The 27,840-nt window shown below is 37.0% G+C and overlaps 1 long non-coding RNA gene across 1 annotated transcript; it reads left to right on the top strand.

Moving 5' to 3' along the window:
• Positions 1-3,213: 3,213 nt before the first annotated feature.
• LOC123871657 lies at positions 3,214-27,361 on the top strand. The gene is made up of 3 exons (XR_006797314.1): positions 3,214-3,277; positions 9,913-9,922; positions 27,351-27,361. It is a non-coding gene; the product is annotated as an uncharacterized LOC123871657 (long non-coding RNA).
• The last annotated feature ends 479 nt before the right edge of the window (positions 27,362-27,840 follow it).

Genomic DNA, 27,840 nt, shown 5'->3' with positions numbered 1-27,840 from the left:
AATATCCATAACCTGTCTCTTTGCTATTATCATCAGTAACGAAATAGTTTATTGTTTTTTATATGTATTTATATGTATATATACCTGTGTAGTCTTATGTATGTCTATTATATTTAAGTATTTTGTGTATTAATATGTTAACAATGTATTATATGGTTTAGTCAATTTAGCTATTAGTATTTAGGTTTATTTATACACCACCTCTCACTGTCCATTTGTTCATTTTCTCCCTAACGTTAAGGTTGCCTGGAAGAGATTTATCGCTATTTAGCGATAAGACTGCTGCATTTTAAGTTTTTTGTAACTTGTGTTTTGTGGTGTAATAAAGTATAGACATACATACATACAAAGCGTTGCAAAGGCCGTAGGCAAGCCGCGAGCAAGCACTGATTAAGCTTGGGCTAGTGTAGTTAATCTATCACAAGTCACAACTACCGACACTTTAATATCACTGAAAAAATCATTGTCTAGCCAGTGAGAATTTTTCTTGTTTGAGCATTTTAATAGAAAATTATTGCTCCGATAACAGATACTGGAGATAAAGTTAAAATATTTATTTAAACTAGGTGATAAGTCTCTCTAGTATTAAATACCTATAATATTTTGTATTATCAATTCAAAACGTCCCTATAAACTATTTAATATCGATTGTCATTTCACAATGTAGTAGGTCTATATCTAATGATGCCCATAGAATTTAATCTTTAGCTAAACTAAGAGCGCATGAATGTGATGGCAGTAGATAATACTGCACCTGCCCACTTTATGCATCCGTTGCACTACCAATGTCGATTGTGTGATTGTAAGGCTGTCTTTCCACCAAAAGGCCTATAGCGGTGCATGAGAGCGAAGCTAAGCTTAAATAGGTACCTAAATAATGTGTTCAAAAGGACAGTTAATCATTTCTATAGGAAATTACGACTTCAAGGAATATGCTTTGCATATAGGTACATATAGACTTAACGATTTTATTCACAATAGTTGACTAAGTCTTAGTAGTTATCTTAGTAGTTACTGTAAAATATGTTAAAAATATATTGAATCGTAATATTTCACAATCTAAGATGTCACAATGTAGCGGAAAGCCATTTTGTTTCAACACATAAGCTCGAGGCAGGGTGTCAGAAAAAAACCCGCATTTGAGCTAAGCAACGCAGTATGGCAGGTACAGTAGTTTAAAACCATATGGCCGAAAAATTGCATGCTTCGTTCACGTTACGAAAACTTCGCTTTTTTACCAAAATACACCTGAGCTACTTTGAGCTAAGCTTTAAAAAATCCTCAGTAACAAAGTTGCTTGGAAGCAACTGGCTGAGCTTTCAATTGCCCACAAGACGGTGTAATTCTATTATTACATATTGTAACTTTTACGATTTGAAAAGAGCAACTGCGGATATTTAGCCAGCTCTTCTCAGTACAATCTGCATTCGGAACCGGTGGAGGAGTCACAGAAATAGCATAAGGGACACTAGTTGTCCTACATGATACACTTAACAGGGCTCTCTCCGTCACTCGTTTCATACAATCGTAGTTCCAATTTCATTTGAATATTATGTAACCAAAGTCCATGAAATTTTGCAGACATATTCTAGAAACTAATATCTGTGTCTGTGGTGTTTTAGATTTTTCTAAAAATATGTAGTTTTAAAATTACAGGGGCTCAAATATTTGTATGAAAATTTTTAAGACCGCGTAACTTTGAAACCGAATATTTTAACAGAAATCTGGAAAACCACAGACATAGATTGATTTGGTGATTTTTTTCATTCGATTGGTTGTTTCCTCTCATACCAATCGCTTCCATAGTTGCGCATCCATGGTGGAAAAACATCCTAAGCGTTGACAATAGCAATACCTACAATGATTTAAAATGATAGCCATCGTATTTCCACAGTGTCATCGGAAAGTTGTTTCGAGATAATATAACTACAAAATATTATGTACACATCTAAGCTATGTATAATTGTACAGCGTATATTTATTATATTTTGTAAATAATTTGCCTTGCTCGTGTGAAATTCGCCCGAATTTTGTTGTTTCTTGGAAACTTGTAAGTCTGACTAAGGAGATTAGACAATGTCAGCCTGAACGATCGCTTCGAACCTACTATTTATAATTACGTACAGCTAAAAAACATTAGATTGACCATTCCAAAAATATTTTTTTGATGTGAGTTGAAGCCTTTGGTTATAACTTGATGGCCAGCGCCTGTTTTATATTGGTTCTAAACAATATCAATCTTCAATCTAAAGATTTTTAAATTTAAATGTAACAAGTGTAAATTAAAAATTTATAACACCCCCGACAAGCGAAGGTAACAGTAACTAGAAAAAAGCTGATAACTTTCAAACGGCTGAACCGATTTTCTTGGATGATAGCTAAGAACACTCTCGATCAAGCCACCTTTCAAAAAACAGAAAACTAAATTAAAATCGCTTCATTCGTTTAGGCGCTACGATGCCACAGACAGATACACAGATACACACGTTAAACTTATAACACCCCTCTTTTTGGGTCGGGGGTTAAAAATCGTGTTTAATGCGGGCAAACTACGATCAATTTTTAATTTTTGATCGTTGGGAGCATCTTTATTCAAAGAGACGAACTACCTATTGTAATTATTATACACTTATATTATACATTTTATCAGTGAATTGCTGTTAAACCGTGTATTTTTAAAACTCTTGATTGCATGTAAAATATAAAATTAAACGAATTATCTCAACCATTTAACTTAATTTCAGTAAGCCAACCCCCTTAAAAATTCATTACCGTTCCTCGAAATGCAATTTTATAATAAAAGTAATTTTAATTTTTTAGCTTTCAAATTAAGTATATAAGTTCTATATATACCCTTTATCTTTGCTAAAAGCAATTCAAAATTCTCATAACAAAAAATTTAAAGAAATATTTTCTAGGGCGCGCGTCGGGCGGATGGAAAGCGATAACGGGCTTTTTAATTTCCTTTGCAAAGTAAGATAATGGAAGTGATAAAATAAGAGAGCAAAATTTAAATATCATTAAAGAAATATTACAATTATAATACCTTTAAAAGGGTCATAAATTTGTTAAAAATGAGCTTAAATTAAAAGTCCTTTCTGATGCTGCCAACGAGTTTATATAATATATGTACTTATCTATGAATGAATGAATTACTTTTACACATTTTGCATTATAAATCATGATAATAATATGTACTTTATGTACATGATTATAACTTTCGCATTTGCTAGTTCCTCTTGTGAAACAAACTATGAAAAACTGGCTCAAGAGTGTTGTAGGCTGGTCAAATTTTCACTTTAATCTTACCAATTGTGATTTATAGAATAACCTAAATGTGGCAAAGTGAAAAAATAAGCAGTAGGTACTTTAGAAAATTTTTTCTGGACCTCGATAAAAAAATTCAAAAGTATTCGGAAATTACCGACCGACCCCTGGTCTAGACATCTGCGTCGACCGACTATATAAAGTATCTAAACTATGACTCTACATAGGATCAAATAATGTGATCCAGATCACCTAAGTAGGGTTCTGGTTAATCAGATTATTATTATTAACGCAGACCAGTTGAACGAGTCGCTCGGCCAGTTAGTGGTTTCGTGAGAGGTGTAATTATATCCGCTAGCCAACAAATAAATAAACTTTACCACCCGATGACAGTCCGGCATGCAGCTCATGAGAACTAGGTACAGGACATCATGAGTTTACTGGCATTTTAACGGCACGTTTAAATTGTAAATTGACCGCTAATTACTGTTTACACGAAAGCTACGAAACGAGTTGAAACTTTTGCGTGTACAAAACTTTATTAGCGACGTAGGTACCTATTGTAAGAAAATCCGAATTTCGAAGACCGAATGCTTTAGTTTTAGAGATCCTATAGAAAGTATAGTAAATGGATCTTTTGTGAAATTACAGCAATTAGGTGTTCAACAGTGCAAAGTACCTAATAGGTGTTCACGACAGCAATCCTGAAAGGTCGGCAACGCATTGGCGGTTTCTCTGGTACCTACTGCAAATGTTCATGGGCGGCGGTAATCACTTAACATCAGGTCAGGCCTGCTGGTTTGCTCAATATTTTTAATTTTTTTAAAAATAAAGGTTACGGGCGGGGAAATATCAAATACTCGTACCTAGTAGGTATATGAAGTGGGTTACATACATTTATTAGATGAAGTACCTACATAAAAATAACTTTTGTTACCTTCGCTTACCTATTTCTATCGTTCATTCATTGATAAAACATAAAATGCCTATCTATTGATATTATCCATGCACATTTAAATGAATTATCTAACAATTCTCCCAGCTGCACTGGATTGATCCTAGTATTGCGTGAGAGTGATATTATAATCAATACATACCTCTCACATTGCGTTTAAGCACAGCTAGAATAATATTATGGCGTTTACGTCAACCTATAATATAAACCGTGTAACGATAATGAACGCTTATTAGGGAAACTGTGACGGTGGCAGTTAAGTTATCCGCCAAGTCTAGAAAACATAAAACCACCTCCTTACGCCTGGGGCGCAGTATATGATTAGTTGCTTATATCTTAAATTGCATCAAAAGCATGTAATTTTACAGCAGCCAGATGCTAGATACATTGCCGTTAAATAATTTTGCCACATATCTTGTTCGGATTAGGTCAAGATGGGATAAAATCCCTTATTACACTTAACAGCCCGACAAATCGCTTCAGTAATATTTCCAAATACGCTATGAATCTGTCTTTTTTGGAAGTCGGTTAATAAATGCGAAAGTGTGTCTGTCTGCTACTGTTTAACTGATTCTGACGAAAGGTACAGGGTTAGTTTATATCCCGGGGACAGACATAGGCTACTTTTTATCCCCTCTTTTTTATCAAAGAGATCCCACGGGTTCCCAAAAACCCATCCGCTTAGCCGATTTGTATGAAAGGTACCGAGGTAGCTCGGAAGCTACAGCTCATACTCGCTCATAGCCCAGCGACAAAATTATCCTAACTACATAACCTCTTCTCGTTGCTCGCTAACTCGTTAATTTTTTTTAGTTCAACTCGTTTCTCGCTAATCTTTTGGCGGTCGGACAACTGCCTATGAGGCGCGGGCGCGACCTATGAGAGTTGTGCAATGTTCAGACTTCAGAACACATAGATCGTAAAACTGTGGCTTCAGACGCAGTGAACGGCGCGCGACGGGACGGGTCGATACCGACTAATTAAAGCTACGCACAGTCTGGTCGAGGAATATGAGCGAACTATTTGTTGCGACAAAAGCTTTGAATACAAAAGAGAAATCTTATTAATCTACAGTTCGCACTACATTGTAGTGCGAACTGTAGATTAATAAAGTGAAAAAAAAAAAAAAATCAGTGACTGGGTGAAAATGTACAACATGAAGGGATATAGCATAATATTATTTATTGTGTTAGTGTTTTCAAATTATTCCTTGTAATAAATATACTATACAATAGATACTGTTTTCTTTGAGCTCATAAGCCTTCGAACTTATTTTCAATTTTCTATAGGTAGGTAGTACCTGTCGTGAAGTATGAAGAGGAAAATGCACTGATTTGACTTATCCATACAATTTGGACAGATTTACATTAGGTACTCTGGTTACATACAAAACTATGGTCGACCCATACCTACGAAGCGGAGTTACTCGTAAACCAAGTTACCAACTTTGGTATATGGTTAAAATTGGTTTACCTCATGAAAATAAAACACACAGGAGAATCAAAGAATCCGTGGCGTGTGTCAGCGCTCCGGGCGAGCCAAAGTAGAAGTCCGTAAATTAAACTTGAGTTTGAGTTGTTAGGTATCAAAAATACACCTGCGTCTCGACTCCAACTCGACTGCAAGTCGTATTGCCGCTCCGCCGAGGAAACAGAGAGTGAAGTTGTGTTGGTGCACACAATTGAGCACTTAATATCTCCTGCCTCGTTGGCTAGTTCACAGAGTATGGTTGCCGAGACCGAAATTCAGTCAAAAGGAGTACTTATTACTTTAATTCTGCAGGTGTGCGATGTGCCTTATACTGAGGACTCTGATAAGCGCGGCGCGAGCGCGATTGACGTGAATAAAGCGACGGGACGGCTCTGGTCCCGCCAGCGAGCACCGACGTCACCGGTCGATAGCAGCTCCCGCGCGCCTCCCGAAGTCTGCCCCGCCAGTTATAGCCCGCCATCCCGCCGGAACGAGCCTTGAATACTAAGTTTTAGATGGTATGAAAAAGTAGGTATAGTTATGAAATATTCTGCTCAGAAATAAATTCGTTTAGATCTAGGAGAGAACTGTGTATAATGAATGTCATATGCCATTTTATATTAAGAGTGAATAAACCTGCACCGGAAGGTGTGAAGTCATCCATCTTAGGCTGCATCGTGACCTACTATATTTTGGTGTGATTGCAGTCAAGCACATGTCTACATTAAAAAAAAAACCCTTGTATTTTCTCTTGCTTTTCTCTGCATATCATGTGTCTGAATAAAAAACAGTTATAAATTGCAGTTGCACTGAAGTTGGACACATGTAAAATATCATTTGTATCGCTCTGAAGGCAGACTTACAAACCCATAAAGTCCTGATTTTGTTTAGACACACTATTAACTTAATCCTTAAAAGTTATACCTACCAATACTTACACTCGTTCAGGTATCTTAAGTTCGCAACATATGGTTCGCATAATAAAAAGTGCTCAAGGCATCTGGATCCTGATATTTAATATCAAAGCTTTTATGATGTGGTCAGACCAATCTATAAATACGCTCACCTACAGTTTCCAAATTCCTCGGAAGGTATAAAAAGTAAAATTGTTCAAGGAAAGAAAAGGGAAGGTATTATTACCTACATATTATAAGGTAAGAAGGCATTCCTTCCACGTGTTAGATACCATTATCTATAAAAGTAGGATCAGGTGGCGAACGTGTAAGGCCGGTCATTGATCTTTATTTGTTTGCTCGGAGCGGTCCTGACTGCCGCCAACAAGGAGGTACTTGAGCCTAGAGGTGGTAACTCTGAGACCAGGGCCCGTTTAGAACCCTCGGTACGTTAGTTTTAAGTTTACATAAATTTTTTTTTTTTTTTTTTTTTTTTTTTTTTTTTACTACCAATAGAGTTAATAATAATGAATACATTACTGTCCAGGTCAGAAATAAAACAATTACCGGCCGAATAATATTGGTATGACAAGGCGAAGCTGAGGACTTCCTAAGTGAATATATTATTACGACGAGGCGCCAGCCTATCTCACACAGCTAGTTTTATATTATTGTGACACAATTTAAAAAAATTATATTAATTCCATTATTCTTTGTATACTTCAAGGAGGTCGTTTTTTTGACGCCAGAGCCAAATAAGATAGACCTCGTATGCTCTATTATTATACCTTATATCTCAATACCCGGCATCCAGACGTAGTCATGTGTAGAATATTATCTTTATCTTCCCCTAAGACAAGTAAACTATGTTTCAAAGGTTGTTTACACTAGGAGGGAGATTCTCTGCCCCATTTACTACACTTTATTACATATGGGCTAATCATTAACTCCATAATACTTTTATCATATAAAATATTATCAGTAGCTTATACCTACCTGAAGAGATAAACCTTGCCTGTTTGTGCATTTTTCACGAAAATATTATTAAATAACGGATCTCCAAAAACAACATGCCCTTACTCAGGCGGAGGAAGGAGGTTTGTGAGCTGGCCTTTACTTAAGTTTATGCAAACAAAGTAAATGGCGCTTACTTAAAAAAATTAAAATTATGCTAAAATAGAGTTTTCAAAAAATTGACAGACCATTTGATCATAGAGATTTAGGAACTAGGGTATTGGAAGAATTTAAGTAACTGAGCTGTTCAATTCCTCAACGTTGTGATACCTCGCACGACCACCAAGGCGCCACTGATTGTAGTCTCAGTGGCACAAAGCTTAATAAGTAGGTATGTTATAGCCAGACCATACCTAAACTGTGCAGAAAAACACTCACTCCACAGTGCACACTGTTTATAATCCAAAAGTTAACCATGCAGAAAATATCATTGGAAACCCTACCAGATACTTTTAATATCAAAATACAAAGATACAAAAACAGCAAAGGAACAAAGGAAGTAACAAAAACGTGATATCCGTCGACTGCGACATATGCGCGGCGAGCTGTGAGCTGAGCTTTGGCAAAATCAATCGGAAGTAGCTCTTGGCTTCGGAACAAGGTCCACTTCCATATTCCATACGCGTTCCTCTCGGATACCATATAAAACCTAAAGTTAATTATCCATGTGATATATTCTATTCAATATTATGACACAATGTCTTATCTGCTAGCGACTAAAAAAATAAGTAAGAGACTTCTTTCCATAAAGAAGCTTCTTTCCATACACGTTGTGTTCTAGTTTACATGAAACTGTCGTGAGTGATATTCATCTAAATATATAAAAGGAAAAGGTGACTGACTGACTGATCTATTAACGCATACGAATCGGACTGAGTACGTGCTGCGTAGCGAGCAGAGGTTCGTGAAAAAGAAACGTGGAAGGGTTCAAAACTAAATAAATAGTTGGGCATACTTACTTCGATAACACGTGAGTTTAGCCTTCATACAATTTTATATTTATGACGTAATATTTTGATGCTCATTTTGATAAATACTCGCGTGATGGCAACCGCTAAGAACTGACGTCAAAAAAAATTAAAGGTAAATATTAAAAAAAAATTAGCGTATATTCAGAAGCAAAGTTCATTGTACGAGTAGGTACATTTGGCTCTCGTGAAACATTATAAGAAGAAGTACTTACTATGTAGTAGACAGGAGGCAGGTGAGATATAACCCTAGGGTCAATGATAAGCATCAACGAACGGAATGGCGAATCAATACGCCTCGTTTATGTGTATAAAGCTGGTATTGAGCCGATCAAGTACTTAAAGTCAATATTGAATCCTTCGATGCTTCAAAATAGGGAGAAATTACAAAATAACTAAGTAGGCACTAAAGTCGATGCAATCTGTCGGATGAGTGTTCCTACGCGCAAACGTATCCTGTTGACTCATACTCAGAACCGTAATATGGCTAAGGGAATGCACGTGAAGTTTATTGATGTGCTTAAGTGTTATTTTAAAACGAAGAGATAAATATTATCTACATTTAACACTCATCAATACCAGAGAGAGATAACTTGTACAATTTCAATTGTGTTATAGAAAAAATACTAATAAAATACTTAAGACTTTTCGCTCACTTATCAAACATTTTGTAATGATTAATTTGCTTATAATTCGCCAAAACTGACAAATGTGTATGGTACATGCGATATACATCGTCAACAGCTCTCCCACTGCTAAACATGCAGGAAAAGCATGCCACCAAGCAAGCTATATTTGAAGTTTTGTATGACGAATAACGTGATTTGAAATTGTCCTGCAAATTATTGCGTATTCTAATCACGTCAACCTTAAATAAAATTGACCTTATTTTTCTTGAATTTTCAGCAAAGGAAAACTTTGGAGAAATCTACATGTTGAGTGGCGACTTTCGGTGAAAAGTTATTTTATACGCGACGTGTTTAATTTTTTCAACTAAACACAAAATAAACATGCTAGCTATTATTTAACATTTGAAATAAACTGTTCTGTTTCGAGGTTAACAAAGTCAAGTGAATGTCAATTTGTGTAATTGGTTTCAACAATATTAAACTGTTGTTATGTTAACAGTGTTTTTGCTAGAGATCGTTGGATGTTACAGTGACATGATAATAATGATTACATACGAGCATTCAGGCGTTTGATAATCACTTGCATAATTTGAACGCACTTTTCCTCGGATTTTTTGTAACTGGAAGACGTATTTGGTTATAAATAAGCTGTTAAGACATAGAATATGTTTCTTTATGATCTTTCAAGGTTATTTTAGAAAATATATAGTTCGGAGACTTTCATTTGTTTCATTAACAGTTATTTAGGAGTGATGTGCTCAGATAATACCTACTTGTTATATTGCTCTAGCTTAGGACTCTAACTTCGACATTTTGTAAAACTATTAATTTTTGTCAACAGTTTCTCTATTTTATTCTGTAAGAAAAAGCAAATAAATCATCAAAACTTAATCCTAATAATAATACTACTAATATTCTAATATTCCACTTTCTCCTCCCACTAAGCGTAAAGTTTGTGTAAGGCTAAGAGTATGTACGATAATAGTGCAAGCAACGGATGGGGTTTGAACCGCCTTTCGGATTTCAGTCATCTCCTTTAACGTTGAGCTATTGAGGCTTACAGTTTGGATGTTCGTATGTTACTTCTTCAAGCTACAATAACTGAACCGATTTAGTTGAAATTTGTAATAGAGACAGCTTATACCCTGACTTACCACATATGCTATACTTATACCTCAAAAGTGTTCCCGCAAGATTTTTAAAAACCTACATCCACGCAAGCGGAGTCGAAACCTACTCATGTGGTCGTAGACTTGGTCATCTTTTATACCTAAGTCTAAAGGTGATGTGCTATAACTTTTAACCATATCTAAGATGGAGCATAATGATAAGCTTGGCATGATAAATGTTTATCAGATACGCACCATTTCTTACTTTTGCGAAGCGATCTATTTTGATCCACGCTGGAACAGTCAGACTGCGGTGTTTGATGTATGGCCTATTTAGTTTGACTTATCTGGGCGGCTCTCTAGATAAAAAGTATAAAATGAGGTCATTTTTTGCCAGCGAATGTTTCTTTATACAGGGTGTTTGGTAATAAGTATATAATGACGACACGTACCCATGCTACTTTGATCTGATAAATACAATGCTGAAGTATAATGACGAAAATTTTTATACTTTTATTTCGTCACTATACTTCAGCATTGTATTTATCAGATCAAAGTACCATGGGTACGTGTCGTCATTATATACTAATTACCAAACACTCTATAAGTAGTAAGTATAATTCTAAATTCTGATTTCTGAGGTGTCTGCGATAATATCAATCTATTTATTTCAATAGGTATTAGATAATGCTCGTGATTTCGTTTTCGTTATTAGCTTAATGCCTCAGATGGGAAGTGATTTTTTCTACAACTATGGCCTCGAAAAATAATTTTGAGTATTTTGAGAAATTCCAGGGTCATTTTTAGAAACATAAATAAATCTATTGAAGTAGAAAAAGTCGACAAATGTATTACAATTAGAATATTCCTTGCAAAAATTATTAGTAATAATTAATTAACTGCATATTTATTTACCCTAGTAGGTACCTACTTATACCTATATTTACCTTTTTCAAAATTTACTCAATCGAGAATCTATACTATACCTAGATATGCCATAAAAGCTTACAGTCCTTACAAAGTAGCAAATATTGAAAAGGCCTTCTACCTCCTGACACATTTTCTAGCTGCATTGTGACCGGTCGTCGACGTTTTATTATGATTTATCTTTTTTGCGTTGTGGACAAATGAGGTGTAATTAGGTTTGCCTGCATGTAAAAAAATCTGCCAGGCGCGAGTCGGACTCGCACACGAATAGTTCCATTGTACAATCATTCTTTTAATTTTTTAAATTTTCATGGTGGCCATTTTGAAATTTTTATTATTTTTGTTGTTATAGCGGCAATTATATTTCAATTATTAATCAAAATATCATCTCTCATTCAGTTCACGAGATACAGCCCGCTGACAGACAGACAGCCGGCCGGACGGATGGATAGGGGAGTCTTAGTAATAGGGTCCCGTTGGCAACCTTTGGGTACGGAACCCTAAAAAATGACACGGTGTAAATTATGTCTCTACTTGTTGAACTAAAATTGAACCAGGTGAAAAATAGTTTATGCCTTAAAATAGAACGTAAGTGAAGACGCCTTCCTATTGTATTTACATTTTTTAAATTAAGTAAGATCTTTTACTATTTTACTAGAACTTGATGAATAATAGTCAGTAATAAAGCTATTGCAGGCCTTCTTGTATTTGTATTGAAAACAAACAATGACAAAAATACGATTCATAAAATACCAAATTCGATATCAACAGTACAAATGGCGGAATGGTGAAATTGTACGCTCGTTTGTCGATTGCGGCGTATAGAAAACATTCCGAGAACCTTTCGAACGACAAGCCCTGCCGTTGCCTGCGCGCTTTACGAATACCAAATGCGTACCATCCTTCCGTCACTGCTAAATTCTATACGTATACAATTCTCTTTACCGAGCTACCTACAAAACGGAGTTCAATAAAAACGAACGCAAGCCTCAAGAGCCGCGAGCCGCAAGAGTGATATTTTATTTTCAGTCTATCTGAAATGAACCTTGTCAAGGAAAAGCTGCTCAGTCCTCACGCTTAGTGCAGCTGTTTACTTATTTTTCTCTTCCTTATACATATAACTCGGCTAGATGATACCCGCGACTTCATCCGTGTAGATATTTTATTTCAAACCCTGTGAAGTTTTTAATATTCCGGAATAAAGATTATATCCGTCCCCGTTTTGTAAACTAACTTTATCACAAATTTCATAAAACTGCAATGTGTGACTCTCACCTCTGTTATTGTCTTTTCTTCGATGCGTCCGATGTGGTTGAACCTTGCAGATTACATATTCAGTATTAAGTTTTTGTGTATCCGCATTAGGTCTCTAGCGGTTCTTGCGGCTCCTGCGGCTCTAGGATGGGCTCAAGTGAATCATCTCCTAGTATGCGATCACCTGTAAATACGCCGTCGACATAGTATGTAGCGTTTATAGAGGGGCATACAATCAAAGCTCCTAGGTTTCGTAGCTTGCAATTTCAAAAAATATTTTACCGACTTGAAACAGTGTCAAAATTGTGTCAACTTTCTGTGCTTACGATTGCAAATCAAAGAAATTCTATAGAGATTACTGCTAGCTACCAAAAAAAACTGAAGTAATACAAAGGTTTTACGAAAACATAAATTATGTATTGTTTGCTGATCGTCTATATGTCACGCCAATAACAATTTTAATTTAGATATACCTAAGTGCTATATATGTATCTGCATATTATATTATTGTTACAATAAAAAATTTCTCAACACTGTGGTTAACAACAGTTGTCTCATTAAAACGAACCTGCATACGAAAACCTTTATCCGAAAGTATTTTGTGCCAATGAATGTACTTAATTTTATATACTTAAGTAACAAAATTCCGCAATCAATTTTAGACTTGTCTTTACAAAAATATCTATTAATAAAAGTATGCTCTTGAACAAAGCATATTACATAATCGAAGATTTATGTTAATGATAAAAGAGCGTGGATTTGACCCGCTTCTCGCTCCAGCAATGCTTGGGACTGCAATTATTACTTTTATAAATGGTAACTAGATGTAGGAATGGTAAATAATATTATCATTTTAGGCAAATCGAATCGTTAAAAAGAGCAACCACCCACCGAGTTTCTTGCTGGTTCTTCTCGGTAGGAAAGGCATTCCGAACCAGTGCATGGAAGGTAGCTATGCATTTGCCGATTCAGAAGTACTACTAAGGTTATTTAAATAAAAAAAATAGTTTTATGTATTTCTGTTTCTATTCAGACTGTTTCAAATAACTCAATATCGTGAGAAGACAAGTGCAGGTAACATTTAGCCCTGTAGGTCAAATAAAAACGGGACTTTTCTCTCTGTTTGACTTTAAACAATTGCATAAACATCGGGCGAGCGAGGGAGACTCAAAACACGAATGAGGTTTAATAACGCAGTCACGTTACAGCTTCACGGTTTCGTTTTACAATGTTGTTCACACACTGTTTAAATAAAACGTGCTTTACGCTTGGAAATGTATAAGTAATTAGTACATCAATAGTTCAGATACCATAAAAATACTCAAATACTATTCAAAAATATATATTTTATGTACTTACGTCGTATGTATTTATGTTGTATAGGTTGTAAATCTACATAGAACCTCAGAATTTGGAATAAAATTCTGAGATTTTATGTACGTCAACTCGCGGCGCTTATGACGTCACGAGTCAAGACCGCACCGCCACCTGATCAGCGGGGTGATTCGAGAACTCAGTGTCTACTGTCTAGCACTGAATGATAGCCACTGAGCTTATTAGACACTAGCTGAAGCCCGCAGCTTCGCCCGCGTGGATTGGTCAGATCCCCTGCAGCATCAGGATTGAGGATTTGGACTCGAAATTTTTTATGAAACAATGTAGCAAAGTTCCTCTATCGATTAAAAAAGAAATGACGCAAATCGGTTCAGAAATCTCGGAGATTTCGGTGTACGTAGGTAGAAAAACACAACTCCCTTTTTGAAAGTCGGTTAAAAAAGTAGCCTATGTTACTCCCTGGTCAATTCTCTACTTGTCTGTGAAAATCCCGTCAAAATCGGTTCAGCCGTTCCCAAGATTAGCCTTTTCAAACAGACAGACAGACAGACAGACAGACAAAAATTTTAAAAACGTGTGATTCAGTTATAGTATCGTTCAAATAACCATATGACCTTAATATGCGGTAGTTATTTCGAAATTACAGACAGACACTCCAATTTAATTATTAGTATAGATTAGTTGGTCCTACATTGCTGCTTCTTTGAGTGATATTGAAACAATTTTTCGTAGAGAACCTTCGATGGATTAAAAATAAATATCTTAAAATGGATTTAAAAAAAATTAGCTTTATTCGTTTCGGTATTCAAGTAACAAGTTTAATGTGCATTAAATCATCTCTTTTAAAGTCAAGGGCCTTCCAGTTAACCGTTCAGTGGCCGTGACCTTCTTACGCTATACCTACATAATATAAAGCACAATTACGTAACTTTCATTTAAGCCTTTGAGATAATTCGAAACTTAGTATACCTATCTCGATTTTTGCTAAACATAAATTAAACAACATAAAAAATAAAAATTTAAATAGAAATTAGCATAATAGTACCTATTAGGTACTAACGTGAGGAAACCTACATGCCTGAAAGTTCTTAATGTTCTCAAAGGTATGTGAAGTCTGCCAATCCGCATTGAGCCTGTGCCAGCGTGGCAGACTGTGGTCTAAACCTTTCTTATTCTGAGAGGATTTCCTTGATCTACATTGGGCCGGCAATAGGCTGATCACGATGTACCTGATGAATATCATTATAACTACTCTAATCTCGAGCATTTATTATGCTCGAGGCTTCTTTCGTGCGGAATAGGTACCTAACTGTTTTCTAGTGGACTTATATTCTGGGATAAAAAATCCTCTGTCTTTACCTGCCTGTCAACAACGAAAACGTTCGAAAGTTCCAAGTTTCAACACGTGTCATATACTGACAGACAAAGAACAGGTAAAAATGAAGAAAAAACGGGTGCTAGTACTTCGATAACATGCATTATCATATTATTACCATGTTATTTACATTTTTTAAATCACTGACAGTGATTCAAGTTTATTTATTTACCTATATGGATAGGTATGTGTAAATTCCTTAAAACTTATTTAATTATTTATCAAGTTGTATACTATATGTAAGCAAAACTTCAAGAAGGGAAGACGGAAGCAAAGGGATTGGGAGAATGTTGGAGATTTCAGTACGTACATTTACTCGTAAGAATAAAGGAATGGAAAACATAGGAAAATCAAATATCACTTTTCTCACTCTTTTTTTCTCTACAAATCAGATTTCTAAATTCAAAACAAGTAGGTGTGCTCCCATCTGAATGATTATCGAAAGTATTACGGAATCCATAAAATTTACATAACCAAAACAAAATCTCTCACACTAGGGAAAAAGAAGAAAGAATTTCTAACAAAATCAAGCAATCCCTCTGGCGTATTTTTCGAGAAATTCCCCTTTTCGGGACGCCCGCCCGCTCAATAGAACAAATGGCGCTCGAGAAATTTATGGAATAATTCGGTGCCAAAAATTTCCGTGCCTCTGTATTTTTTCTGGATATAATTTTAGGGGTTGGCCAGAATGTAATCACTACCCATTTGTAAATGCGAAAGTAAGTAAGTTTGTCCTTCAATCACGTCACAACGGGGCAACGAATCGACGTGTTTTTTTTGCATGCTTATAATTAAAGACTTGGAGAGTGACAAAGGCTACTTTTTAAATTTTATCCCGAAAAATGAAAGGGTTCTCAGTGGATTTTTAAAAACTAAATCAATACAAACGAAGTCGAGGGCACCCATCATCACACAATCTCCTTTCAAAAAATGATAAAATAATTTTAAAAAGTCACTAGACGAGATATGAAATATCAAAGAATGTACTATTCCATCTTCCTCAATTTCAAAAACTCATTACCACACAAAATGTATTTCAACATTTTTTCTTTACAATAAGGTTTTTGTGACACCCAATCTACACAACGTATACCGCCAGAGGTATAATAATATAATACTTTTAAGGCCCTTGTATACATTAGCCAACACGTTCGTCGATTATATGTATAGGTACAGCGGCTCCTGGCGAATATTTTCCGCTTGTGGCTTGCGCCTTCATACATAATCGGTTTTTCGATCACAATATATTCGTAGGATATCGGTGCGATTCGTGAACAGCGTTCTCTCCACCCTTTTGGCCGGCAATCGCCGAATATGTTGGGCAAACGTGAAATGAAGGCTTAGGGTGATGACGTGCCAATTCTTTTATTCACTTGAATTTTCTTTTGCAGGGCTTGACCACAATATTTTATACTATATATAGCTCAATTACCACTCACTCACTCACTCACTCATTGACATAATTGTTCTCCTAGAAGGAGACGGAAAATGATATAGTGATGTAAGGGAGTTGTGTTCGGTTTCAAGAACCCTCTGGGGAAAAATTATGACATTTCAGAAAAACAAGATGGCGGCCGAGGTGATTTTTGCAGCTCCGTTGTTTTCCAACCGATTTCGTCGAATTTTGCAAACTTTCAAGAAATTGGTTAAAAATTAATAAAAAAAGTAGAAAAAATTGAAAAAACAAAATGGCGGCCGAGCCGTAGCGTTTTCAAAATTTTGATTTTTCGACCCCGAACCGCGGCGCCACAGATCCGAAACGGGGTAATCGAGGATAATTATTTTTTTTGATTTCACCCACGATTATCCTGTTTTTTGACAGAACGGGAGTGATTTTTAAAAATTCAAGATGGCGGCTGTCGTGGCGGCCGTTTTGTTAGAGGTACGAAAAAACGCAATTTTAAAAGTTAAATATCTGAAAGTTGGCAACATCGGAGCGATTCGGCTTTTATGTAGCGATTGTACGTATAGGCTCGAGGTATAGATTGGAGGAAAAAAATTACCCCATTTTTCGGGAAATTTCAAGATTTTCGGGAAACTGTAAAAAATCGAAATACGGACTTTTCGCAAAATCCGAGTATGAGCGATTACGTGTTTTGCTCGTACAAATGACATTTGGGTATTTTTGTCACCGGAAACTGGCAACACTGGAATTTATCAAAGTAAAAGTGATTTTCGACACGGTCTTTTTCACGGTATCCCCTTTCGCGTGGGTGCGAGCGAGAGGAAAGATTGAAACGTCATCGGGAGCGGTATATCCTGTAGTTAATAGGAAAATTATGAAACCGTGTAAAATCTTTCTGTGAAACGAGTTGGCGGCCATTTTGTATTTTTTTTAATTTTTCGAAATTTTGACCACGTTTTTGAGGCAGTTGGCAACATTTTGGAAAGTCAGTATGTATGAATCGATTGTGTATCTCGGCTGGCAGTATAGAGATATGCAGTCGGTGTTGCCAGTTTTGGGGAGATTTTCGAGATTTTCAACTAAGAAACTCCTGTAAAATTTTGTATGAAAATTTTTTTTTTCACTGATGGTGTCGTATAGAGAACAAAAACTTAGTAAGCCAAAATTAGTGAGAGAGCTGATGATTGAGGGTTTCGGAGACGGGTGGAGGGCCCGCTTAAGGTATTGAAGATAGGTGGGGGGTGCTCGAGCAAATGTCATTCATGACGTCATCCAATTGCCAAAAAGCTGAAAAAAAATTCAAAATGGCGAAAAAAAGATGGCCGCCATACTAATTTCGCCGGCGTCCAGCTCGGAGGGTATAAAAGATGGAGGTGCGGTTTCTTGGCAAAAGAGGATCAGGATCCAAAGGTTTACTCGATGAATAGAAAAAAAATTCAAAATGGCGGAATTTAATTTTCCATACATTTTGTATGGCGAATATTGAATGCCTCATTCTCCTAGAAAGAGACGGATAACGATACGATAATGTAGGGGAGATATGTTTTGGTGCGCGATATGAGTAGGGAAAAATTACGACATTTCAGAAAAACAAGATGGCGGCCTATATGATTTTTGCAACTCTTTTGTTTTCCAACCGATTTCGTTGAAACTCGCAATCTTTAAAGAATGTAGTAAACGATTAATAGAAAAAGTGGAAAATTTTGGAAAAACAAGATGGCCGCCGTACAAATTTCGTCGGTGTCTATCTCGGAGAATATAAAAGATGGAAAAGTGGTTTCTTGGCAAAAGATGATCAGGGTCGAAGGTCTACTCGGTGGAACAAACTCTGCATGCTCGCGGACCACTTTAGTGGTCCGCGCACCCACGCACCCTACTTTATTAACCTCAACTACCCCGTTTTTACAAAAAATGATATGGATGTCGTTTTCAGAGTTTTCCAGGTTGCTCATTTTGATAACGACATTTATTTTGAAATCCAAGATGGCGGACATGCATTTTTTAAGAAAAAATCGATATGGGTGTCGTTTTATTGTGTTTTCGCAGTTAATTTTGTATCTTAATAAATACTATCGTTTTAATACTTGTCAACCCAACCACGTCACGCGAGCTGCTTTAGCAGCTCGCGCACCGAGCAAAAGCTAGTTATACTATATATAGCTCGATTACCACTCACTCACTCATTGACATAATTGTTCTCCTAGAAAGAGACGGAAAATGATATAATGATGTAGGGGAGTTGTGTTTGGTTTCGGGAAACATTTCGGAAAAACAAGATGGCGGCCGTCGTCATTTTTGCAGCTCCTTTGTTTTTTAAGGGACTCTGTTCAAACTCGCAATTATTAAAGAATGTAGTAAACGGTTAACAGAAAATGTAGAAAAAATTGGAAAAACAAGATGGCGGCCGAGTCGTAGCGTTTCAAAATTTTTGATTTTTCGACCCCGAACCGCGGCGCCACAGATCCGAAACGGGGTAATCGAGGATAATTATTTTTTTTGGTTTCGCCCACGATTATCCTGTATTTTGACAGAACGGGAGTAGTTTTTAAAAATTCAAGATGGCGGCTGTCGTGGCGGCCATTAAGTTAGAGGTACGAAAAATCGCAATTTTCAAAGTTAAATATCTCAAAGTTGGCAACATCGGAGCGATTCGGCTTTTATCAAGCGATTGTACGTACAGGCTCGAGGTGTAGATTGGAGTAAAAAAAATTACCCCATTTCAGGGAAATTTCAAGATTTTCGGGAAATTGTAAAAAATCGAAATACGCACTTTTAGCAAAATCCGAGTATGAGTGATAACGTGTTTTGCTCGTACAAATGACATTTGGGTATTTTTGTCACCGGAGATTGGCAACACTGGAATTTATCAAAGTAAAAGTGATTTTCGACACGGTCTTTTTCACGGTATCCCCTTTCGCGTGGGTGCGAGCGAGAGGAAAGATTGAAACGTCATCGGGAGCGGTATATCCTGTAGTTAATAGGAAAAATATGAAACCGTGTAAAATCTTTCTGTGAAACAAGTTGGCGGCCATTTTGTATTTTTTTTAACTTTTCGAAATTTTGATCACGTTTTTGAGGCAGTTGGCAACATTTTGGAAAGTCAATTTGTATGAATCGATTGTGTATCTAGGCTGGCAGTATGGAGATATGCAACCGGTGTTGCCACTTTTGGGGAGATTTTCGAGATTTTCAACTAAGAAACTCCTGTAAAATTTTGTATGAAAATTTTTTTTTTCACTGATTGTGTCGTATAGAAAACAAAAACTTAGTAAGCCAAAATTATGGAGAGAGCTGATGATTGAGGATTTCGGAGACGGGTGGAGGGCCCGCTTAAGGTATTGAAGATAGGCGGGGGGTGCTCGAGCAAATGTCATTCATGACGTCATCCAATTGCCAAAAAGCTGAAAAAAAATTCAAAATGGCGAAGAAAAGATGGCCGCCATACAAATTTCGCTGGTGTCCAGCTCGGAAGGTATAAAAGATGGAAGTGAGGTTTCTTGGCAAGAGATGATCAGAATCCGAAGGTCTACTCGATGAATAGAAAAAAAATCCAAAATGGCGGAACTTTTTTTTCCATACATTTTATATGGCGAATATTGAATGCCTCATTCTCTTAGAAAGAGACAGAAAACGATACATTGATGTATGGGAGATGTGTTTGGATGGGGGAGGCGAGTAGGGGAAAATTATGACATTTCAGAAAAACAAGATGGCGGCCTATATGATTTTTGCAACTCTTTTGTTTTCCAACCGATTTCGTTGAAACTCGCAATCTTTGAAGAATGTAGTAAACGATTAATAGAAAAAGTGAAAAATTTTGGAAAAACAAGATGGCCGCCGTACAAATTTCGTCGGTGTCTATCTCGGAGGCTATAAAAGATGGAAGTGTGGTTTCGTGGCAAAAGATGATCAGGGTCCGAAGGTCTACTCGGTGGAACAAACTCTGCATGCTCGCGGACCACTTTAGTGGTCCGCGCACCCACGCACCCTACTAAATTATTATCCTAATTTACAAAAAAATAATATGGATATCGTTTTCAGGGTTTTTCAGGGTGCTGATTTTGATGATGACATTTATTTTCAAATCCAAGATGGCGGACTTACATTTTCTACAAAAAATAGAAATGCCTGTCATTTTATGGGGTTTTTCGGGGTGAATTATGTATCTTAATAAATCAATTTGGTTTCATATAATAAAGTTAACCTTACCACGTCACGTGAGCTGCTTTAGCAGCTCGCGCACCGAGCAAAAACTAGTTATACTATATATAGCTCGATTACCACTGACTGACTCATTGACATAATTGTTCTCCTAGAAAGAGACGGCAAATGATATAATGATGTAGGGGAGTTGTGTTCGGATGGGGGAGTCGACTGGGGAAAAATTATGACATTTCGGAAAAACAAGATGGCGGCCGACGTGATTTTTGCAGCTCCTTTGTTTTTTAAGGGACTCCGTTCAAACTCGCAACTATTAAAGAATGTAGTAAACGGTTAACAGAAAAAGTAGAAAAAATTGGAAAAACAAGATGGCGGCCGAGCCGTAGCGTTTTAAAAATTTTGATTTTTCGACCCCGAACCGCGGCGCCACAGATCCGAAACTGGGTAATTGATGATAATTATTTTTTCTTGTTTCGCCCACGATTATCCTGTATTTTGACAAAACGGGAGTGGTTTTCAAAAATTCAAGATGGCGGCTGTCGTGGCGGCCGTTATGTTAGAGGTACGAAAAAACGCAATTTTAAAAGTTGAATATCTCAAAGTTGGCAACATCGGAGCGATTCGGCTTCTATGAAGCGATTGTACGTATAGGCTCGAGGTATAGATTGGAGGAAAAAAATTACCCCATTTTTTGGGGAAATTTCAAGATTTTCGGGAAATTGTAAAAAATCGAAATATGGGCTTTTTGAAAAATCTGAGTATGAGCGATTATGTGTTTTGCTCGTACAAATGACATTTGGGTATTTTTGTCGCCGAAGACTGGCAACACTGGAATTTATCAAAGAAAAATTGATTTTCGACGTGGTCTTTTTTCAGGGGCGATCGTTTCGCGTGGGTGCGAGCGAGAGGAGAGATTGAAACGTCATCGGGAGCGGCATATCCTGTAGTTATTGGAAAAGTTGTACAACGATGTAATTTATTTTTGCAAAACGAGTTGGCGGCCATTTTGTAATTTTTTGAATTTTTCGAAATTTTGATCACGTTTTTGAGGCAGTTGGCAACATTTTGGAAAGTCAATATGTATGAATCGATTGTGTATCTCGGCTGGCAGTATGGAGATATGCAACCGGTGTTGCCACTTTTGGGGAGATTTTCGAGAATTTCAACTAAGAAACTCCTGTAAAATTTTGTATGAAAAATTTTTTTTTCACTGATGGTGTCGTATAGAAAACAAAAAGTTAGTAAGCCAAAATTATGGAGAGAGCTGATGATTGAGGATATCTGAGACGGGTGAAGGGCCCGCTTAAGGTATTGCAGATAGGTGGGGGGTGCTCGAGCAAATGTCATTCATGACGTCATCCAATTGCCAAAAAGCTGAAAAAAAATTCGAAATGGCGAAAAAAAGATGGCCGCCATACAAATTTCGCTGGTGTCAAGCTCGGAGGGTATAAAAGATGGAAGTGAGGTTTCTTGGCAAGAGATGATCAGGATCCGAAGGTCTACTCGATGAATAGAAAAAAAATTCAAAATGGCGGAATTTATTTTTCCATACATTTTGTATGGCGATTATGAATGTCTCATTCTCCTAGAAAGAGACGGAAAACGATACATTGATGTATGGAAGATATGTTCGGATGCGCGATATGAGTAGGGGAAAATTATGACATTTCAGAAAAACAAGATGGCGGCCTATATGATTTTTATAACTCTTTTGTTTTCCAACCGATTTCGTTGAAACTCGCAATCTTTGAAGAATGTAGTAAATGATTAATAGAAAAAGTGGAAAATTTTGGAAAAACAAGATGGCCGCCGTATAAATTTCGTCGATGTATATCTCGTAGAATATAAAAGATGGAAGAGTGGTTTCTTGGCAAAAGATGATCAGGGTCCGAAGGTCTACTCGGTGGAACAAACTCTGCATGCTCGCGGACCACTTTAGTGGTCCGCGCACCCACGCACCCTACTTTATTAACCTCAACCACCCCATTTTTACAAAAAATGATATGGATGTCGTTTTCAGAGTTTTCCAGGGCGCTGATTTTGATAACGACATTTATTTTGAAATCCAAGATGGCGGACATGCACTTTTTAAGAAAAAAATTGATATGGGTGTCGTTTTATGGGTTTTCGTGGTGAATATCTTAATAAATAAATTTGGTTCAGTATAATAAAGTTAACCCAACCACGTCACGCGAGCTGCTTTAGCAGCTCGCGCACCGAGCAAAACACTAGTTAACAATATGTAGGTACATGGACTCCTTAACTGAATTTACTTTTTGTGCGAACGATGCCCTATTTAACGATCAATGCAGCACGTGATGAAACATGAAACTAATAAATAACATCTTTTTCGTTGGCCGAGGATAAATCTAATGAAAAATTATGCGCGATATCCCGCTCTCGTGAAAATTCGCTTTGGTCACACACGAGTATGGCGCGTCTTCAATATTTCAAGTTAATTACTACATTGTAGTGAAACCTTGCATTAGACGTTATCTTTGGTTCTTTTTTAGCGCGCCAGCAAGCTGCTGAATCATCTGATATACCTACTTATTAAATGATTACTGCCGCTCATGACTATTTGCAACAAATAAGTAACACCATAGGTACTGCCAACTTTTTAGGTATGGCAATGCCAGCTTTTAAGGAATTATTTTGTCCTAAAAGCCTAAATTAAACTGTGCGAACGAAGTTGTGGCCTACCACATAGTTAAAATAAAGAAAAGCACGTTCCGTAATTAGAGAACACTTAGTTCAAACTTCAAATAGGGTGTCGTATGCGCTCTATCACCGCTGTGGCAATATTTGCTGTGCATGTGCTTATAACTGTTGTTCAAACAACTGGTGTCCCAGCCTAATTTATATGTAAGTATACGTACGGACACGTGGAATCTTTGTAAAGAGACAGCTCGTATATTAAGGCGCGTATCCATTTCTTCGGTGACGTTATCGTTTCTTTGTTTTACCACAGTTTGAATAAATAGATATATACAGTGGGACGACGTACTTAATATTTGCAGACGAGCTGGCTGTACGGTCGTAGAACCTACATACCCCACACCACGACTGATCTTCCTAAACAAAGTACTTAATAAAGTTTGTTCAGCTAACTTCTGCCGGTTCAAATAATCCCTGCCTGTCTGAAATTATTGCTGGGTTATTATAATTCATTGTTCTCTAAAATTACTCATGGATCAAATCAAATAAAAATAGTACACTTTTTCGCTTCGCGCGGCAAGTGAGTGAGGGTACCTCTTGGGTACCTATAATGCCAGATTTTTCCCCTGACAAACTTTCTGCCTTTAGATCCGAACACATAGGACATGATTCACACACTCACGAGGTCTTAGATGGGGCCGAACCACTGGTTTATTCATGAATTCATGATGTACCTACATTAACTTATCTTAATTCGTATCTATTAAAAGTTATTGATTGATCCTAAAAACACTTATTTAGCCTTATCGAACATACATAAAAGGGATCTATGATCCAACAAACCACCTCACTAACACCGAAACCCACACTCGTAAATAAACATAGCTATACAAATACATCGATTATACCATTATCTCCAAAGCGCATCCAAAGACCTAGTAAAGCTTGGAAAGATACAACGCGATGCGACGCTCAAAGACAACGAGTCCCACAGGCACCACGGCTCCTAGAAATTAAGCCATCCGCAATTTATCGTGTCATACTTCATAGCACCAGCTTACTGCTGAGTACTGGTCTCCTCTCGGAATGAGAAGAATTTGGCCATAGTCTAACACGTTGGCCAAGTGCGGATTCGCAGACTTCACACACCGTTGAGAACATTGTAGAGAACTCTCAGGCATACAGATTTCCTTACGACATTTTCCATCGCCGTTAAAGCAAGTAATATTTATTTGTTTAAAACCATGTATACAACTCCGAAAGAGTTGCGTACCCAGAATCGAACCCTGCATGGACCCATGAATAGGAGGCCGACATCTTAACAACTATGACTGCTACTTGATAGAGTAACCACGTATTACGAATGAAACCAGCTTTTAGAACGTGTACTGCCGAAATGCGTCGCTTTATGTTTGTCCAGTCCCTTACGGGACCGACGTAACTTAAAACGGCCTAAACCAGTGCACTCTTATCTCGTTAACTGATAAAGAGCCGGCTCGGACGACATCTGGCGTCCCTGCATCTCAAGTGTTGGACCTTGCCAGATGCCTCTCAAACTTGTAACCTCGAAGAGTAAAGGTGAATCACAGTAGCCACTCTATACTGTTACACGACGCTATACCTACTGTTTGTTCTATAACAATTCTATAAAAAAAAATCCTATCTGTTGCTGTTTCTTTTGTCTTTATAGTTCTACTTTCATATTATGACATGGACCACAATTGTTTCTATAAACAATTGTGGTCCATGTCATAATATGAAAGTAGAACTATAAAGACAAAAGAAACAGCAACAGATAGGATTTTTTTTTTCAAAATTAAGTTTAAAACCACCATAGTACCTACTAGGAATTGCATGCTTAGTCGCTTGATAGACATTTATAGTGGTAAAGTAACAATAAGAGTCTGTATATAACTCAACCGGGTATTGAATCTTGTCTTGGAACCAGTGGTAATATTAAGAATCCATTTTCTTACGAGGCCCGAGGTGATTATTCGCTCCGCCTGCAGCAGTGATGTTTTCAAAAGTTTACTTTCGTTTAGTAAGGTTAATGGGGAGACGTTTTAAAAGTCGTCAACCACCCATACTCGTAGTTACCTATTTGCGTACTTCTCTAATATTATAAAATTTTACTACGTAGCTTAAATAGAGTCACCTCATCATCATCGTCATCATTCTTTTTTAAAGAATATTAGCCATTTGAATTATGACTAACATTCCCCTTTCCTCTCCAACTAAGCGTAAAGCTTGTGCTAGGAGTGGGTTCGACAATAGTGCAACGGGTGGGGTTTGAACCGTCGACCTTTCGGATTTCAGTCTGCTCCTATAACCGTTGAGCTATTGAGGCTTTGAGGCTTTATCATTATCCACCGATACACGTACACTGCTGGACATATTAGGTCTCTTGTATTAGGGACTTCCAAGCGCCAGGACGGTTTTGCCTGAACCCAGCAGCTCACTGCGACTCGCTTGATGTCGTATGCTCATCTAGTGGGAAGTCTTCCAACGCTGCTCTTTCTAGTATGAGGTCGCCATTCTAGCACGTAACGCAAAGTCTATCGGTTTTTCGAACTATGTAATGTACATAGTTCGGACAGTCAACGGTCGTAAGTCGTTTAGTACCCTTAATGTTCATATTCGCGTGGCACGGTTATGCACATGCGTTAGGCGTGTGTGGCGTAATAATAGAAAAAGTTCTATCTATTCTCTATCTTATATCTATTCTATTCTATTATATAAGTGCGACAGGTTTTTGATGCAATAGTTTCACGGAATTGTTACTCGAATTCTGAGGCGACTGTACATGTACATGTACACTTCAGCTTCGCAACCCGAGCAGCCTACCTTAAAATTATTATTTTTCAACACATTCATTTTGTTGTACGCAATCACTGAAATATTTATATTCCTGGCAGTTGACTGTCGATGAAAGCGTAATTGTAACCTGAGCCCACTGACCCGATTAGTGCAAATAAGTGGATGCCTCGGTCTCAAGTCCGTCGACCGTTGATGCCAGTGTGGTCGCAATTTATAGGCTGGTTAGTTGCTACTTACAATGTCCTTGAGTCTCTAACGGAACTATTAAGTACTGATTGCGCACTAAATCCAAAAAGTTAGAGGTCCGGCATCGAATCCCCCCGACTAGGAGGCGGACGTTTGACCACGTGGGGATAAAATATTAGTTTCTCCAAATCTTAGTACAGTAACTTTATGCCTTCAATTAGTTTTATTAACATTGGTATTAATTTTATATTTCTAATCACACTAATATTATAAAGGAGAAAGTTTGTATGTGTGTGTGTGTGTGTGTGTGTGTGTGTGTGTGTGTGTGTGTGTGTGTGTGTGTGTGTGTGTGTGTGTGTGTGTGTGTATGTTTGTTACTCCTTCATGCAAAAACTACTGGACGGAATGGGCTGAAATTTAGAATGAAGATAGATTATACCCTAGATTAGCACATAGGCTACTTTTTATCCCGGAAAATCAAAGAGTTCCCACGGGAATTTTAAAAAACCTACACCACGCGAACGAAGTCGCGGGCATCAGCTAGTATTGTATTAAACGACAAATTTGTTTTCACTTCAAGTGCATTCTAATGATAGTTATAAAACCTTAGCTAATGTTCTTATAATGGGACGCTACAGTTAGATAAATAGGCAGGTAAGTAATAAGATAAGCAAGGAAACAAAATTATGTTAGAAATAATAATTTATGTTAGAAATTAGTGAATAGGTAGTAAATCAAAAGTTTGATTACCTTACATTTACGTCTAGATACTGTCTAGATTCCTTTTCTACCGCCTTGAACATTGAAATAATATGCTTGATTAAAACTATTGAAATTGTCTGGCTTCTAAGAAAATATGTTCTTATAGTGATACATATAAATAAAATTTATATTTATATTAGCTTTTATACTATAATGTAAGTATAGTTACAATTATTTATAAAAGTTTAAGGGGTCTGACAGGGGGTTGTACCCGATACTCAGTATCTAGCAATGGATGCCGGAATTTCTAATATTATCACGAAGAAAATATAAAAATATTACACTTTATACTAAAACGAAAGTAAGGAGTAATTTTATACACCTTTGTTACCTGTTATCCACAATATCCAAACTTCATAGTCGCTGATCGTTCCTAAGTACTTGTCGAGTTTTAGTTTTAAACTTCATCTTGTTCAATACTGAAACTACTCGTGACAGACTCGGTTGATCCTATCGGAGAAATTCTGACGATGGCAAAAGAGGTCGGCAACGTAAGCTCTTGCACCTCCTGCAGGTCTCTTTGTCAGCAATGAGCAACTAGGTCATTCATGGAGGATTGGAGAATATAATAAAACACTCTAGCGATTCTTAATCTGACAGTAGTTTAGCACAATACCTATTATGGTCCTATTACTAACCTTTTACCTCATATCAA

The sequence above is a fragment of the Maniola jurtina genome, chromosome 2, assembly GCF_905333055.1.
Source record: "Maniola jurtina chromosome 2, ilManJurt1.1, whole genome shotgun sequence".
NCBI classification, from domain to species: domain Eukaryota; kingdom Metazoa; phylum Arthropoda; class Insecta; order Lepidoptera; family Nymphalidae; genus Maniola; species Maniola jurtina.
The sequence above is the reverse complement of the archived record's forward strand: the minus strand, read 5'-3'. Positions and strand labels throughout refer to the sequence as shown.